The sequence below is a fragment of the Canis aureus genome, chromosome 1, assembly GCF_053574225.1.
Source record: "Canis aureus isolate CA01 chromosome 1, VMU_Caureus_v.1.0, whole genome shotgun sequence".
NCBI classification, from domain to species: domain Eukaryota; kingdom Metazoa; phylum Chordata; class Mammalia; order Carnivora; family Canidae; genus Canis; species Canis aureus.
The window spans coordinates 53,687,049-53,706,339 of NC_135611.1; positions in this window are offsets into that span (position 1 = coordinate 53,687,049).

The following is a 19,291-nucleotide window of genomic DNA, read 5'->3' on the forward strand; positions in this document are numbered from 1 at the left end:
CCCTGCAAACTAATGTCCATCTCAGAACTCAGAAAAAAAAGTTTTGCAGATATACTTAGTTAAGCAGATATCATGGTGGAGTAGAGTGGGCCCTTAATCCATTAGTATTGATGTTCTTATAAAAAGAGGAGAGTAGACATAGAGACAGACATGCACAAAGGAAAGATGTGATGAGACACAGGGAAAAGAGGATGAAGGCAGAGATTAGAGCGATGCATCTACAGGCCAAGGAAAGGCAAGAATTTCAGAATCTACGGAGAGGCGTGGAAGGATTCTGTCCAAGAGCCTGCAGAGGAAATGTGATCCTGTCAACACCCTAAAAAATATTTGTTGTATTAAGCCATCCAGTTTGTGGTAATTTGTCATGGTAGTCCTAAGAAATTAGTATTCATTAATAAAACAAAATTATTAAATGTAATGTAGTATCCTTGATGGAACCCTGAAGAAGAAAAAGGATAGAATGTAAAAACTAAGGATAAAATATGAACTCAGTTGGTAACAGTGTATCAATATTGTCTATTAATTATAGCAAATATACTATACTAATATAAAATGTTAATAATACGAAAAACTAGGGCACCTGGGAGGCTCAGTGATTGAGTGTCTGCCTTTGGCTCAGGTCGTGATCTCAGGGTCCAGGGACCAAGTCCCACATGAGGCTTCCTGCAGGGAGCCGCTTCTCCCTCTGCCTATGTCCCTGCCTCTCTCCGTGTCTCTCATGAATAAATAAATAAATTTTTAAAAATTATTTTAAAAAATAATAAGAATAACTGGGTGTGGGATATACAGGAGCTCTGTGGTATCTTCATAATTGTTCTATAAATAGAAAACTGCCATAAAATAAAAGGATGTTGTAAAATGAAAGAACATTAGGAAAAATCAATAATCATGTAATATACATCTAATATTACAAAATAATTATCTTTAAAATATTTTTTTTCTTTAAAATATTTTAAGTTCAAAGAGTTTTACCAACAATTTTTATAACAATTTTTCTTGAGCTTCAAAAGTAAAACTTCCAATATACATAAAATTTGATCCAAAATATACTTTTGCCTAATGAAAACTCCTTTAGTAACACCTGAATAACAATAGCACATTAAAAAAAACATAGTCTGGGCAACCTCGGTGGCGCAGTGGTTTAGCGCCGTCTGCAACCCAGGGTGTGATCCTGGAAACTCGGGATCGAGTCCCACATCGGGCTCCCTGCATGGAACCTGCTTCTCCCTCTGCCTGTGTCTCTGCCTCTCTCTCTCTCTCTCAATCTGAATAAATAAATAAATCTTAAAAAAAAATAGCCCAAACTCAAACTCAGTAATGTTGGAGCAGCTTGTTTTAAGCAAAACACTAAAAAAAAAAAAAAAAAAAAAAAAAAGCTACAATTTTTCAGTGTAACAGTATTAAAGCTGAGTAGAAGGAATGGAAAATTGCAAAAATAAGTTCAACTTAAAAATCAATTACTGTCCTAAATCATTAGGAACATTTTAATAGATGCAACAAAATCCACTTATTCCTGATTAAAATAACAGTTATCTGTAAAAAGAGAAATAACAGTATACGTCCTAAAAACAATACAAACAAAAATATCAATGCCCACATCCTTCTTAAAAGTTAAACAGTATAAGCCTATTAATGGTCCAGTTATACAGATACACCCAAACAAGTGTACCCCAGCTCATCATTGCCATCTGTCATAATTCTATTGGATATAACACATGCGGTAATTGATTAAAGAAATAAAAATAAATGTTAACTACAATTTTAAAAATACACAAGATTGAATATGGAACCTATTGTATTTAAAATTAGGAAAGGTGGTGGGGAAACATAGCATATGGCAACAATGGCATGTAGAAGAGGAATTATTTTCATACAGGTTAAAAGCAGGGTATAAATCCATACTCATAGTGTGAGAATTAAGCAGAATTCTCTCAGTAACTAGTGGAATTAGCAAGCCTAGAATCACTGAAGGTATACAGGATTTGAATAACATGATTGTCCAACTTGCCTCCATGAACGAACAACTATGCAATTCATACTCATAACCATGAGATATTTACCAAAACAGATGCTATATGGCTAATTTAAAAAAAATAACAAATGAATAAACAAACACAAAAGTAGAATCAGACTTAAAATACAGAGAACTGATTGATGGCAGCCATAGGAGAAGAGAGTGGAGAGGATGGCAAGATGGGTGAAGGGGAGTGGGAGATACAGGCTTCCAGTTATGGAGTGAATAAGTCACGGGGATAAAAGGCACAGCATAAGGAGTATAGTCAATAACATAGTAGTTCTGTGTGGTGGCAGGTGGTAGCTATACTTGGGAGCATAGCATAATGTGTAAACTTGCCCAATCACTATGTTGTACATCTGAAACGAATGAAACATAGTTTGTTAACAGTACTCAAATTAAAAACCTTAAGTTAAAAAATTGAAATAAAAATGCAGTTTATCTTACCACTTTGAATCAAATTAGAATACAATAACAGAAAGTGACCAGAAAATTAAAAAATGTTTGGGAAGTAGGTAACACATTTCTATTTTTTATTATAAATTTATTCTATTGGTGTTCAATCTGCCAACATACAGAATAACACCCAGTGCTCATCCCATCAAGTGCCCCCCTCAGTGCCCGTCACCCAGTCACCCCGTCCCCCTGCCCACCTCCCCTTCCACCACCCCTAGTTTGCTTCCCAGAGTTAGGAGTCTTTATGTTCTATCTCATTTCTGATATTTCCCACTCATTTTTCTCCTTTCCCCATTATTTCCTTTCAGTATTTTTTATGTTCCCCAAATGAATGAGACCATATAATGTTTGTCCTTCTCCAACTGACTTACTTCAATCAGCATAATACCCTCCAGTTCCATCCACGTTGAAGCAAATGGTGGGTATTTGTCATTTCTAATGGCTGAGTAATATTCCATTGTATACATAGCATAGACCACATCTTCTTTATCCATTCATCTTTCGATGGACACCGAGGCTCTTTCCACAGTTTGGCTATTGTGGACATTGCTGCTAGAAACATTGGGGTGCAGGTGTCCAGGCATTTCATTGCATCTGAATCTTTGGGGTAAATCCCCAACAGTGCAATTGCTGGGTCGTAGGGCAGGTCTATTTTTAACTCTTTGAGGAACTTCCACACAGTTTTCCAGAGTGGCTGCACCAGTTCACATTCCCACCAACAGTGCAGGAGGATTCCCCTTTCTCCACATCCTCTCCAACATTTGTTGTTTCCTGCCTTGTTAATTTTCCCCATTCTCACTGGTGTGAGGTGGTATATCATTGTGGTTTTGATTTGTATTTCCCTGATGGCAAGTGATGCGGAGCATTTCCTCATGTGCGTGTTGGCCATGTCTATGTCTTCCTCTGTGAGATTTCTCTTCATGTCTTTTGCCCATTTCATGATTGGATTGTTTGTTTCTTTGGTGTTGAGTTTCATAAGTTCTTTATAGATCTTGGAAACTAGCCCTTTATCTGATACATCATTTGCAAATATCTTCTCCCATTCTGTAGGTTGTCTTTGAGTTTTGTTGACTGTATCCTTTGCTGTGCAAAAGCTTCTTATCTTGATGAAGTCCCAATAGTTCATTCTTGCTTTTGTTTCTCTTGCCTTAATGGATGAATCATGCAAGAAGTTACTGTGACCAAGTTCAAAAAGGGTGTTGCCTGTGTTCTCCTCTAGGATTTTGATGGAATCTTGTCTCACATTTAGATCTTTCATCCATTTTGAGTTTATCTTTGCGTATGTTGCAAGAGAGTGGTCTAGTTTCATTCTTCTGCTTGTGGATGTCCAATTTTCCCACCACCATTTATTGAAGAGACTGTCTTTCTTCCAGTGGATACTCTTTCCTCCTTTGTCGAATATTAGTTGACTATGAAGTTGAGGGTCCACTTCTGGGTTCTCTATTCTGTTCCATTGATCTATGTGTCTGTTTTTGTGCCAGTACCACACTGTCTTGATGAGCACAGCTTTGTAGTACAACCTGAAATCTGGCATTGTGATGCCCCCAGCTATGGTTTTCTTTTTTAAAATTCGCCTGGCTATTCAGGGTCTTTTCTGATTCCACACAAATCTTAAAATAATTTGTTCCAACTCTCTGAAAAAAGTCCGTGGTATTTTGATAGGGATTGCATTAAATGAGGTAACACATTTCTAAATGGTCCACATATCACTAAAGAAATTACAGTGGAAATTAGAAAAGAGTTTAAGGTGAATAATAATGAAATATAATATCTAAAAATAAGTGGGATAAATTTAAAGTAGTATTCAGAGGGAAAACCCATAGCTTTAGATTAATATATTTGAGGGGAAACAACAAAGGTAGAAGATCAATGACCTAAACTTTCATGTCTAGAAAGTAGATAAGGAAGCAAATTAAACCGATGAGAAATAGAGGAAAGGAAAAAATTTAAAAAGACCAAATATTAATGAATGAAAAAAATGTACAATAGAAGAAATCAACATGATTGAAAGTTGTTTCTTTGAAAGCATTTATAAAATTTATATACAACTTGTAAGACTGATTTTCAAACAGAAAACATTACCAGTATGAGGAATATGAGGAGATACTACAGATACTAGAGATATTAAAAGATTAACAAGAGGTTATTTTGAACCTCATGCCAATAAATTTGAAGAGATGCAATATAGTAGTTATTTAAAAATCACGATTTGTGAAACTATTCATAGACATAAAAGAAAACCCAAATTTTCCAACATCTGTTGAAGAAAGAACTATAGGTCTCATAATTCTGTTGGTAAATGTTTTCATTCAAGGAAGAAATAACACCAATTCTTACACAACCTCTTCCAGAGAATACAAAAATGGGCAACACTTTCCAATTCATTCTATGAAGCCAGCATACCTTGATACCAAAATATTTTGAGGATTTACAGAAGAAGAAAATTACAGAATAGTTTATTTCTCCACCGCAAGCACAAATATCTTAAACAATATATTGGCAACTCAAATCCAGCAACATATAAAAAACATATCAAATCCCAACATATAATATTGGGACCTACTAGAATTTACTCCAGGGATGTGATTCCAGCAGCAAAAAACAATGCACTACTAATTAACACAACAGCATGGATGGATCTCACAGTCAAAAGGCTGAATGAAGGAAGTTAGAGGGGATAAGCTTCATCTTTGATGGTCCCATTTATATGTAATTTAAAAGCAGGCAAAGTAATCTTGGAATTAGAATCAGAATAATTGTTACCTTTGGCAGGGATATTGCTTATGATGCTCCATTAAAGAGCATTCTGGGTGTTGGAAATATTCTGTATTAATCCGTATGGCATGTATATGAGTAAATATCTTCTGAGCTGTACACTTAAGATTTCCATGTTTGGGGCACCTGAGTGGCTCAGTCGGTTGAGCATCTGTCTTTGGTTCAGGTCACAATCCTGAGGTCCTAGGATGGAGCCCTGAATTGACCTCCCTGCTCAGTGGGGAGTCTGCTTCTCCCTCTGCCCTTCTCTCTGCTCATGTTCTTATGCTCTCTCTCTTTTAAATGGATAAATAAAATCTTTTTTAAAAAAATATTTCCACATTTATTGTATTTAAAATATATCTCAATTTTTAGGGACACCTGGGTGGCTCAGTGGTTGAGCATCTGCTTTTGGCTCAGGTTGCGATCCTGGGGTCCTGGGATAGAGTCCCACAATGGGCTCCTCGCAGGGAGCCCACTTCTCCCTCTGCCTGAGTCTTTCATGAATAAATAAAACCTTTAAAAAATCAATATAAAAAATATATCTCAATTTTTTTAAAGAAAGGTAGTAGAATATCTGGTCTCTAGCACATGTGATTCATTTTTAAATCATTTTTCATTCCTTCTTTTATTCAGTTGTATCCTCTTCCACCAGAATAATTATTTAGAAAAATGATTGGAAGTGGTAGTGATGGGGAACAGAGGACTAGCTGAGGATAAAGCACAAGCTGATATACCACAAACAACCTGCCCAGGGTGAGATATAAGTGACATTCCTCAGGAAGCTTCCAATTGTCTTAAGGTTGCTGCCTTGCTGGAGGGAAAAACCATCTTTAATTTGACAATATCAAGGCCTCCAATATCTTTTTTTTAAAGATTTTATTTATTTATTCATGAAAGACACAGAGAGAAAGGCAGAGGGAGAAGCAAGCTACCTGCAGGGAACCTGATGTGGGACTCAATCCCAAGACCCCAGGATCACGACCTGACCCAAAGGCCGACACTCAACCATGGAGACACCAAGGGGCCTCAGGCCTCTGGTATCTTGTAGGTCCTCTTAGCATATGAAAATCTTCTTGAAACCTCCCTTTTCCTCACCTCCCCCCATCTCTGCAGGTATATAATCAGCTACTCCTCACAAGCCCTGGGCAACAGTTCTTCCTGCCCCTGGGTCCTGTTTTTGTGCTTTAATAAACCACCATTTTGCACCAAAGACATCCACATTCTGTTGTCTGAGTAACAGTTTTCTGTGAAACTCTGAGGAAGCCTTTTTAAAGGCTTTCAGAAAAAAATTAAACTATTATATACTTTATGTTTTAGAACTTTATGTTCCGTGTGCCATTATATCAGGAGTACAGGTGTAAACATTGTGAGGGTGAGTCAGAGGAGAGTGGAAATAAACATATAAAGCAAATAAGGATCTAAAGATTTCAAGATATACTAAAAAACTGTGGTAATCAAAACAGTATGCTACTGACACAAAAATAGAAACATCAATCAATGGAACAGAATAGAGAGCCCAAAAATAAACTCATGTTTATATGGTCAATGAATCGATGACAAAGGAGGCAAGAATATACAATGGGAAAAGACAGTCTCTTCAATAAATGGTGTTGGGAAAACTAAACAGTTTTTAGTGGAAGGAAAGAGAGAAAAAGAAAGAAGAAAGAAAGAAAGAAGAAAAAGAAAGAAAGAAAGAAAGAAGAAAGAAAGAAAGAAGAAAGAAAGAAAGAAAGAAAGAAAGAAAGAAAGAAAGAAAGAAGAAAGAAAGAAAGAAAGAAAGAAAGAAAGAAAGAAAGAAGAAAGAAAGAAAGAAGAAAGAAAGAAAGAAGAAAGAAAGAAAGAAAGAAAGAAAGAAAGAAAGAAAGAAAGAAAAGAAAACAAAGAAATCCCTGGGTGGCGCAGCGGTTTAGCGCCTGCCTTTGGCCCAGGGCACGATCCTGGAGACCCGGGATCGAATCCCACATCGGGCTTCTGGTGCATGGAGCCTGCTTCTCCCTCTGCCTGTGTCTCTGCCTCTCTCTCTCTCTCTCTCTCTCTCACTGTGTGCCTATCATAAATAAAATAAAATAAAAATAAAAATTATAAAAAAAAGAAAAGAAAGAAAGAAAGAAAGAAAGAAAGAAAGAAAGAAAGAAAGAAAAAAGAAAAGAGGAAGGAAGGAAGGAAGGAAGGAAGGAAGGAAGGAAGGAAGGAAGGAAGGAAGGAATCCTAGAAGGGAGCACAGGCAGTAATTTCTGACATTGGCATCAGTAATATTTTTCTAGATATGCTTCTTAAAGTAATGGAAACAAAAGCAAAAGAAAGTTAATGGAAATACATCAAAATAAAAACCTTTTGCACAGTGAAGGAAATAATCAACAAAACAGAAAGGCAACCTACCGAATGGAGAAGATATTTGCAAATGATATAGCTGATAAGGAATTAATACTCAAAATATATAAAGAACATATATAACTCAACACCCCCCCCAAAAAAACTGCACAAATAATCCAATTAAAAAATTGGCAGAGAATCTGAAGAGACATTTTTCCAAAGAAGACATCCGGATGGCCAACAGACAAATACAAATATGCTTAACATCACTTATCAGAAAAATGCAAATCAAAACCACAATGTGATATCACCTGACACCTCTTAGAATGACTAAAATCAGAAATACAAGTAATAGCAAGTGGTGGCAAGGATGTGGAGAAACAGAAACTCTTGTGCACTGTTGGTGGAAATGTAAATTGGTACAGCCACGGTGGGAAACAGCATGAAGGATCCTCAAAAAAAATTAAAAATTAAAATACCATATGATCCAATAATTCCACCACTGGGTAGTTACCCAAAGGAAATGAAACACTAATTTGGAAAAAGATATACATCCCTATGTTTATTGCAATATTATTTACAATGTTCACCAATAGGTAAATGGAGAAGGAAGATGTGGTATATATTATATAATATGCTGCCATAAAAACGGTGAGATCTTGCCATTTGCAACACATGGATGGAGCTAGAGATATCCTAAGCCAAATAAGTCACATCGAGAAAGACAAATAATATATGATTTCACTTATATGTGAAATCTAAAAAAAAAAAAAAGAAAAAAGAAAAAAAATTAATAAATAAATGAACAGAAAGCAGAGTCAGGCTTATAAATACAAAGAATCTGATGGTTGCCAAAGGAGAGGGGAGGTGAGGGAAATGGGCAAAATGGGTGAAGAGAAGTGGGAAGATACAAGCTTCTATTTATGAGATGAGTGAGTCATTGGAATACAAGGCATAGCATAAGAAATATAATCAATCATCTTGTAATCCTGTGGTACAGTGACAGATGGTCACCGTCTACACTTGGGCTAGCATGGCACATCATAGTATAGAGAAGTTGACTCACCATGTTGTACACCTGAAAGTAATGCAACATTGTGTGTTTGCCATACTCAGATAAAATATTTTGTCAACAAAGGGCAGGGCCTAAGAATAGGAATGTAAATACAGTGTAACTGTGCAAGATTACATACAGTGCTATTTAAATTGCTCCTCATTTTTATGTTTAATTATAGTTTTTGTTGCCCTCTAAGGAATTCGGCTGGCAAAACAACTCAGCCGAGGATTTATTTTCTCTAAAAACTTTTAGCCAATCCGATGCAGGGTTTCTCTGGTGTCTTAGAGACCGAACATGACTGCTGGACTTCACTTTGCACTTGCGTTGCTCTATAGCAGAATTATGTCTAGACTAAATGGGAAACTTTGCAGAAATGAACAGGAAGACAAGATGAAATCAGAAAAGAACCATTTTTCTCTGCAGCTGCCCGAGGCAGCTCACTTACATCTGTAAAATATGCATCAACTGTTAATGAAAATGTAGGGTCCTCCTGAAGAAAAATCAGAATTCAAGTGTGGGAGAAGCTGTCAGCTTCACGGCCCAAGAGCCCTATAATATTAACCTCTATGCAAGTTTAAATTGTACCTCTGGTACTGAGATTATGGAAATATGTCCCACAGCATAAGCATCAGAGAGAGGTTGAGTATTCCTGCATTCTGAACACTCTCAAATAGGTTAATATATAACGAACTGAAAATTTTAGTCTTGCAAAAAATATTAAGTTCTGTATAATATTTAGGGTAGTCCAAATTTAGGAATATGTACTATAGATGACCAGATTATCAATAGATCTACAGTATGAAGTTTGAAAAATCAAGTCAGATAAAAATACTGACTGAATAACCTGTGCTTATTTAAAAAGAGAATTTCAAATTATCTCCAGTAAGAGATATTTTATAAGATATTTCTATTTGTAGAATTCCAGAGACATTGTTCTGGAGGAAAAGAAGAAGAGAAAACCTCTCACTAAAAGTAGATTGAAAATTATGATCTCTGTTCAATGAAAGAAAGTTCCCAATGCCCATTTAAGATTTAAAAACATGAAATTTTATTCATAGGAAACACTCCCATTCCCAGCACTCTTAAATTAAACTTTAAACTTTATGAACTTCTGATGAAGTCATATTCAAATATTCAAGTATAAGATTATGCATGCATATGATCTATATAAGTGACTACATGGCTTTAAAATCAAAGGCAATTTTCGTGAGTCAGAATAAATCAGAATATCACTGGAATATATCCTGCATTTTGCTTTCTTTCTCACACACACACACACACACACACACACACATTGTGCTCATATATATCACACAAATATAATGATTAACATATACGAATGTAAGCACTTGATTTGAATGATAAATCTTCTCGAGAGAAATGCAACATATCCTCAGGTTTACCCAACCGTGGTGCTATCTTTCTTTCTTCACAATTTTGTTGTTATTATTCCTCTACTAGGTGAAGACACAATGCAGAGTTAAAATCACAAAATCTGGCCCCTGATCATCTCAGGAACAGTTTAATGGGGTGTACAAGACGAGCAGCTCACTAGAGTACAGTATCGTGCGTGATGTAAATGCACAGAAACAGTCATTAGCCATGAGGAGAAGGAGGAAAAAATACCAAAAATCACTGATGGACACTAAACATCAGGCTTCCAGTTTTCAAATAGTGGATGGAACACACATGGATGCCCCCTTCCGTCCCAAACTTTGCAGATACCATGGCAGCAAAATAAAAGAGGCATTAACCCAAACAGCAGAGACACCTAGACAGGGAACACTATGTTGGTGTAACTCACTGAGCTATAAAAGGTGTTGAGGAGAGGAAGGGCTGGAAGCTGGTTTGGAGTCCCAGAAACATCTGAAAAGGGGATGAGGGAGCTGGGGGTTTGTGGGCTGCAGGCCATAGGATCACCAGGGTCTCCACACAGAGGGGACAGGTTTCTGGCTCCCTGTCCCACACAGACCACTGCTGACAAACTCCAATCCACAAAACTAGAGGCTTATTTTCTGGAAAAACTCAACCTGGGGGGATAGAGATTTGAGAAACAAATTTGAGATACAGCAGAGGGCTGGGGTGAGGAGAGAGGTTGCAAACAGGGAGATTTATTCCATAATTGAATGATGGAGACTTCAAACCTTTCCCTGAAAAGCTCCCCAAATGCTAGCTGTGGGTTTCTCTGCCCCACAGACAGGCTATTTGTAGGATTGCCATTTCGGAAAGCCTGGGGCCACACCCTGCTGCCCCCATACCCTGCCCACACAACACAACAGCTGCTTCCTCGCCTGCTGCCCCTAAACACAAGCCAGCTCCTCTGTAATCTCTGTTTATGCACCCAGACCTTAAATAAACTTCTCAGGAATTACTCTGAAATCAAAGCAGAGATAACAATACACCAAAAACAAAGGGAAAACAATAAATGGAAGTTTTTAAGCACCATTAAATGGGTTTCTTTAATGGGTTTCTCTCCCTCAGAGAGTTAGTAAAACAGTATTAATTGACACGGAAAGTTAGGATAACAGTTATAATTAATTTCCCCTAGCTAATGTGTCAGTGGCCGTTCTCTGGGAATCAGAAACTGAGAGAGGATGGGTAGTGGGGCAGTTTGCTGGGGAAAGCCCGTGATGGGGGAAAGGTAGGGAGCCAGAGAGGTGGCCAACCTTCAGATCACAGTGCAGGACATCTTTGAGAAAGAGAAGGAGGAGGAAGGACTGGGTGAGAAGAGCCTGAAATGGGAAATTCCTGGTCCCCCAGCAGGAGAACCCAGAGCGATAACTAATGTTGGTAGTTGGAGTGGGAATGTTGGGGCTCCAGCTCCCTCTTTTTACATAAAGGAGGAATTTTGGAGTTCCAGCATACTCACCCCACTTCAGTTGAGAATATTGGGATTCCAGCTCCCTCCCTCCACACTGGGTGGGAAGATTCTGGTTCTAGGCACATTCACTATGTCCACTCTTGGTGGGCACAGCATGGAGAGAACGTGGTCTGGTGTAAGTGATGCACTGTCCCCCAGAGTGACAGATGGACACCTTGGGAAGATAGATGTGTGCCCAAGAGGAAGCAGTGGTGGCTCCTAAAGGCATGAATATGCTGTGTGAGCTGGGAGCTCATCCTTTGATGGCACTTTTACTTGTTCATTGCCCACTTTCATTTGACCTCCACTCAGAGACCCACAGAGATTCCCAATGGCCAGTTAATAGGGACGTTAAGAACCTGAGCCTGGTTTGCCCTTGATTCTCTGTGGTCTGTTATGCTACTGTACATGATGGCCCCACACAATGATGGCACAGAGAGTGGCAGTAAAAGAAAATCCCCCAGGTGGGAAGAACTTCCAAGAGCACATCGGGTTTCCGATTTGCCAGGACTGAAAGATGGCCAGCTGTGTGGATCCATGCTGACTCATAGTGAACAACTTAACAACTCTCATTTTAGCCAAATGAGAAGGAATTTGGAATAAAAGATGGAAATACTGATGACCAGAACCTCTGGGGAAAAGATCTGTAGATAGACCCTCAGGATGGTTATAATGTATGAAGGCTTTGTGTGGACACTCACCCAAGTGCACCCACTGATGAGGAGGCCCTCAGAAATCAGGTGGACAGAGTGATGTTCTGGGCATGCCACTCATTTTCCTCATCTCCCCAACAGCTCCTCATCAGCCCAAGTGTTTGCTGATGCACAGTAGAAAATGGCCAGGGTGAGAGGAACGGGAGCTATGTAGGACTTTGACAACTTGGACTTATCTGTTTAGAGACTCATCACCACAGCTCATCTGTTTAGAGACTCAGCTGATTGCCCAACTGCTGATAGTGGAGGCCACCGGAGCCCCCAGCATGACATCACCCCTGGGAGGAGCAGTCAGCTACCTTCTGGCAGCTTGGCTATACCAAAGCCTTCCTTCAGGTTTGGCCTTATCAGAGTATGCAATTAACCTGGGTATGAAAGTGCCTTTGTCACCCAAAGTGCTTCTGCCAGAACCACCATCCCAGCCTTGCTGGATGCTCTCTTCACTGCCATGGTATTCCATGATACACTGCATCTACCAAGGACCCCCACACACACACTATTTTTTTCCCCAGAAAGAAAAGTGTTGCAATGGGCTCCCATCCACAGAATTCATTGCTTTTGCCACACCCGGAATCTATTTGTCTTGTAGCAATTGGAATGGACTATTGAAGACTCAGAGCAACAACTGGAAAACATACCATGCAAGTTTAAAAAATTACACTCAAAGGTGTGATAAATTCTTTGACCCAAAGACCCATGTATGGGGCCTTGTTGGTTTTCTATTGCTGTACAGCAGATTACTACAAACTTAGCAGCTTTAAATGATACTCATTTGTTCTATCACAGTATTTTGTGAATCAGCTTACTGGATCTTGTGCTCAGGCTCTCACGGGGCCACAATCAAAGTGTGGGCTGGCATTGGGATTTCCTCTGAAACTCAGGATCCCTGCTCTTCCAAGCTCATGACATTTATTGGCAGAATTTATTTCCTTGTGTCTGTAAGACTCATGGTGACTTGCTTCTTCAGGGCCAATAGGAGACAGTGGCTCTGCCTCCCAAACTCTTTAAAGGACTCACCTGATAAAGCCAGGCCCACCCATGGGCTTTTGATTAACTCAAAGTCTCTTGATCAGGGCTTTTTATTACTTAAGCAAATGTCCCTTCACCTTTGTCATATGATGTAACCTCATCATGGGTGTGACATCCTTTATGTTCACAGGTCCACCCACAATGAAGAGGAGAGGCTTCCTACAGGATAGGCACCACATTATAATTCTGACTACCACAGGTGCCATCCATAGGGCCAGAATGCAAGGCCTGGCTGGTTTAGATGTGTTACTTCCCTGGGAGGTGTGTAGCACCAGCAGGACTGCATAAAAGGGGTTTCTGCTCAGGAGCAGATACGTGGTTCCTATAGCACCCATGGGGCAAACAGCTCTCCAGGTTACGGGCAGTAACTTTGTTCATATGTGTGAACCACCTTTCCCTCCACTCTGCCTCTTCAGACCTTCTAATCTTTTTGTGATTGATTTCCTATGTTAAATCTCTCTCCATTTAATATATCTAACATGGCTTCTGTTTTTCTACTTAGACATTGACTGAAAAAAAACATAATTTGTCCAGACTGTGGGCTCAAAAAATTTTAGCCTCTTCCTGCTCAAAAGACTGGGATTTATTGTCTTTTTTTAGGTAATAAGTTTCTTGATGTTATACACACATATTCCCATGTGGCTATGCAACAACCATTAGTGCAAAAGACGACAGAAATCCACTAAAAATGGATGTAGGTTCTTCAAACCTTCAGAATTATGCCAAACACTTGTCCCAGCATAGATCTTTATACAAGGCTGATATTTTTTAACTAGTAAGCAACTGTAGAAGAATAAAAACTAGAACCCAAAAGCATAGATATCTAGAATGCAACAGAAAAAGATTTGAACACTTGACAGCAATATTGTCTGTCAAACTCCTTAGTTTTTACATCAAAAGATAGAATTAGTGGGGACTTCTGAGTGGCTCAGGTGGTTGAGCCTATGACTCTTGATTTTGGCTCAGGTCATGACTTCAGGGTCGTAGGATAGAGCCCCATGTTGGGCTCCTTGCTCAGTGTGGAGTCTGCTTGAGATTTATTCTCAGTCTCTCTCTTTCTCTCTTTCCCTTTCTCAAAATAAATAAATATGTTTAAAAATATAGAATTCATGATAGATATTCATGCATACAGGTCTGCATATATCCTTTATTTGTCTATATTCTTGTTAATTAAAAAGTATCCTTGCACAAATTACACACAGGAAAAAAATTTTTCCAATATAGTATGGGTTCTGAACTGTGTTGAGTGCAACATGCCTACCTTAGCAGCATCCCTAAGCAGCCGTATGGGTAGGCCTCCCTGGCGGTACTAACTTTTATAATCATATTTCATGCATTCTATTAGTAGAAGCACTTATTTATACTATCAAAAAAGATCCTGACAAATGAGCTTCTACTCAATCTGCAAACAATTGTTTAGAAATCCAAAGTTAGCAGATTTCATGCCACTGTTTATGAAGTCTTAAATACGTATTTAAACAAAATACGTTTTTCCTAAGAAAGCATTTGCTTAAGAATTGATATATACTGTCACTCTGGGAGTAAACAAAGAGGGAACTAGAACTGGTAACAGTTAAACCAACACGCACCTGTCTCCAATGGCTTTGGTTATCTTGCATTCTGTATAACACCGGCACTGCAGTTGAAATTACTGCTGTCCCATCCCACTACTAGACATCTACTTCTCCAGTTTTCTCACAAGAAACAAATACCCTCAAGGTCAGCAGAGGATCTCTCTCTCTCTCTCCCCCTCTCTCGGTTCTTTGCTATTAAGAATGTCAGGTCACTGTTAAGAGAATATCACATTTTGAGATCATCTCAAAAACAATGAACTCAGCTCTGAAAAATCACATTGGGGAAGAAACTGGACACATCAAATAATGTAGGTCTGGGTAAATCAGCTTGAGAAACAAGGAAATAAGAGATCTTGATATGACAGCCAAGACCTACTGAGCCTCCATTTGAGTCATTTTTTCCTCTGCCCTAAAAAACCCCTTCACATCTTCCTCCAGATTTCCTTACATAGACACATCAAAGAAATAACGTTGGCTCTCACATTTGTCTCCTGATGCAGGCCCTACTCACCACGTACTCAAAGGCAACATTTGGGATCAGAAACAACTAATTTTATCAACCATAAAGCTTTGAGTCAATAGCAGGTACAGAAATTGTTGCCTTCATCTTCAGGTAACTTATTTTCCTAGACAAAACCACAGTTTTGTGAGGCAAATCCCTACTTGCAACCTCCTCTCAAGGATACTTATTGCAAATGAAACAATCATATTTTCCTGGAGAGGTTTAAATTTCTGATAAAAAGCTCAAATCCTTCCCTATATAATTAAGAGTTTCCTGAGTTATTGAAAGTGGCTGGCACCAACACAGAGGTCCTAATGACCCCTCCATGTCTTTTTTAGGTTATCTGTCCACCAAAACAGGTCTGCAGGTTGCAGTTTTATTCTTAACCAGCTCCCAAGGTGGTCTCTGAAGTCATTATGGACCTGAAGGCTTATACACCAACAACCTAAACATTTTAATCTGCCAGCTGGACCCCTATAGCCTACTGGCATGGAGGCAGTGTGAAAATGGCTAAAATTTCTCCCAAGCTTAGAGGAATTCAGACCGTCAAAGCTTCATAAATTAAAGACTGGTAGCATTCATTCTACTTGGGCCTTCTCCAGCACTGCATTCTGTTCCGTCCCATCTCCAGTTGGTTTGACTTGGTACATTTCCTAAAAACAAGGGCCAGGAGTCTGGTGCTGCCAAGCCGAAAGTCATTTCCATTTTGGATTGGAATAAGCAATTCCAATTTAATTCTACTTTAAATCTTTCAAAATAATTTGTAAATATAACCTGATTTTCAGCAAAAGCCAGATGATCCCTACAATAGTTCCCTGCTTCTTGTAGAAATTCAATAAGTGTTGATTGATTTTTTAAAAAATTCATCAATTCTTTCTACTAATGATGTCTGGGTGATCAATTTTAAATCTAACCAGAGAATACACCAATTTTATTAGGCCGAGTAAAATATTACCAAGATGATTCAAGTAAAGGAATCAATTACCATAAGGCACCATTTCTCAGGACCCAGATTATATCAGGCTAGACATACTCATTTCACAGAGTTGATGTCAAAGGCTGATGTGTGTTTGTAATCACATGCACAAATTGATCTTCTAACATTATCTTCTGAAGTCCATGAAGAGAAAGCTCAGGCTTTTTGAAATTGCTGAGCCATTGTAATCTTTAATTCAAAAGCAGAAGCTCAGTCTCCACTATCTCTAGGAATTTTTGAATCTAAATGAGCTAAAGTACCAAACCAGTGTATTGACCATTCTTGTTCCAAGACTTCAAATCAATAAACTCTCCAAATCTAATAGTTTCAGTAATAGAACTGTTCAATCATTCACTCACAGAAATAAGGATGCATGCAGTTATGGTCTAGAGCAGCTTAAAAGATAATTAAATCAACACCATTCATCTTCCTAAAGATTGCCTGGAAAAGATGAGAGAAATAAATAAAAGATTGAAGATGAACTCCAAACTTATTTAGTGAAACATTCTGTCTTTTTGTAGGATTCCAATGCACACAGATAGAACACAATCCACAATGATTTTCCAACACTTTCTCTTCCTTTTTACCCTCACAACAGTGACTGTGGTTAAGGGGAAGACAGAATTAATGGAACACCTTCTCAGTGCATACACACTTGTTATTTCCCACAAAAGGCTACCACATAATGTATCGTGCATTTTGTAGTCTCTTTGAATAACACCCATAGGAGTTATGTAGCACATTATCTGGTTACTATTTTAATACAGGAAGTCGAAAAAAAATGAAGCTTCCTTAAAACCAAACTTTGCCTAGTTCAATTGATAACATTCCAAGATGTGCTTGAATTCTCTAAATTTTTATTCAGAAAACAAATAGGTCTCCTGGGAATTTTTAATAAATTTAAACATTTTAGTGAATTCAAGGAAAAATATCAGTGAGCCTTTATTCACATTTATCAGTACTGAGTGGCTAAGAATATTTAAGAAAAGAATTTTCAAAATCATTGCCCACTAATATCTATGAGCCAAGGGGAGAAAAAAGTATAAAAAATTACAATCCAGGGATCCCTGGGTGGCGCAGCGGTTTGGCGCCTGCCTTTGGCCCAGGGCGCGATCCTGGAGACCCGGGATCGAATCCCACATCGGGCTCCTGGTGCATGGAGCCTGCTTCTCCCTCTGCCTATGTCTCCGCCTCTCTCTCTCTCTGTGTGTGTGACTATCATAAATAAATAAATAAATAAATAAATAAATAAATAAATAAATAAATTACAATCCATAGTCCAGTTCTTTTAGTCTACAAGTAAAATATTTAGAGAAAAAACAAGGTTGCATCAACATTTTATAACCTTTCTATTTGTTTTCTTCTTATTTTACATGAAGTGAAAATGGATTCCTTTAAAGCAGCTAGGTAAAACTGATATTGCACTGAGAGGGACACATTAGGAGTACTTGGTTCTTGTAAGGTATTTTCACTACCCCACAGCAGTTTAGTGTTCTTCAAAAGCAGATTTGTATTAGTTGTAAATATATATGCAAAGTTAGAGCAATCACTAACAACAGTTACAATAGAAATATAATTGCTAAGAAAGGGGGGGGAAGCTAATCATATAAAATGCAGAATTAAAATCACAAAAGGCAAAATAAAGTGGAAGACAAAGATGGTAACAAAGAAAAATGACAAAGAATGGAAAACAGTAACAAATGTGGTAGATATTAATCCAGCTATACCAAAGATCACTTTAAACATCAATGGTCTAACTACATCAACTAAAATACAGAGATCATCAGACTGGATCAAAAAAATAAGACCCAAATATATACTGTCTACAAAAAATCCACTTTAAATATAAACATATATAGATGAAAAGTAAGCGGTTGGAGACAGATACCATGCAGACCCTAATCAAAAGAAAGCAGGAGCAGATATATTAATTTTATACAGAGCAAACTTCACAGCAAGGTTATCATGAAAGAAGAGGGGTATTACATAATGATAAAGGAGTCATTATATCCTCCAAAAATATAATAATCCTTAAAAATCCTTAAAATAATCCTCCAAAAATATAAAATCCTTAAAATGTCACTATAAAAACATGTGAGGCAAAGATTGATAAAACTGCAATGAGAAAGAGATGACTATACTATATTATACATGAGGCTTGAACTCTGCTCTATCAGATATAGACTGATTCAGTAGCAGAAGGTCAGTAAGGACAGAGTTGAACTCGACAACACCATTGGTCAACTGGATACATTTGAGAGCTATAGACTACTTCATCCAACATCATCAGCATTCTACTCCACCTCACTGGGACATTCACTAAGACAGACCACCTTCTGGGCCATGAAACATACAAGGATAAAAATCGCACTACATATGCTATCAGATCACATTAGAATTAAACTAGAAATCAATCAGAGAAAGAAAATCCCCAAATACATGGAGATTAAACAATACAACATGTGGGTTAAAGAAGAAATCTGAAGTAAGGGTAGAACATTTTTTAACTAAATGAAAGCAAAAATACAACTTCAAAGTTTGTAGAATACAGCACAAGCAGTGGAGGGAAGATTGAACTATTAAATGCATGTATTTGAAAAGAAGGAAGATCTATAATCAAAATTCTAAGCTTTCACCTTAACAACTTGAGAAAATAAAAAAGCAAATTAAATCCAATGTAAGCATAAGAAATACTAAAAATTAGAGCAGAAATCAATGAAATTGAAAATAGGAAATTAACAGAGAAAATTAACAAGACCCAAAACTCAATTTTTGAAAAGATCATAAAATTGATAAGCCAGCTAGCTAAGAAAAGAAAAAGATTAAAAAACATAATTGCTAATCTCAGAAATGAAAGGAAATGCATCAATACAAATCATATGGACATGAAAAGGATAGAAAAGGAATGTTATAAACCCCCTCTAAGCCCACAAGTTTGATAACACAAATGAAATAGAGTAATTCCTTGCACAACAAAATCTGCCAAAACTCACATAAGAAGAAATAGACTACTTGAACAAGTGTTACAAAAGACACTGAT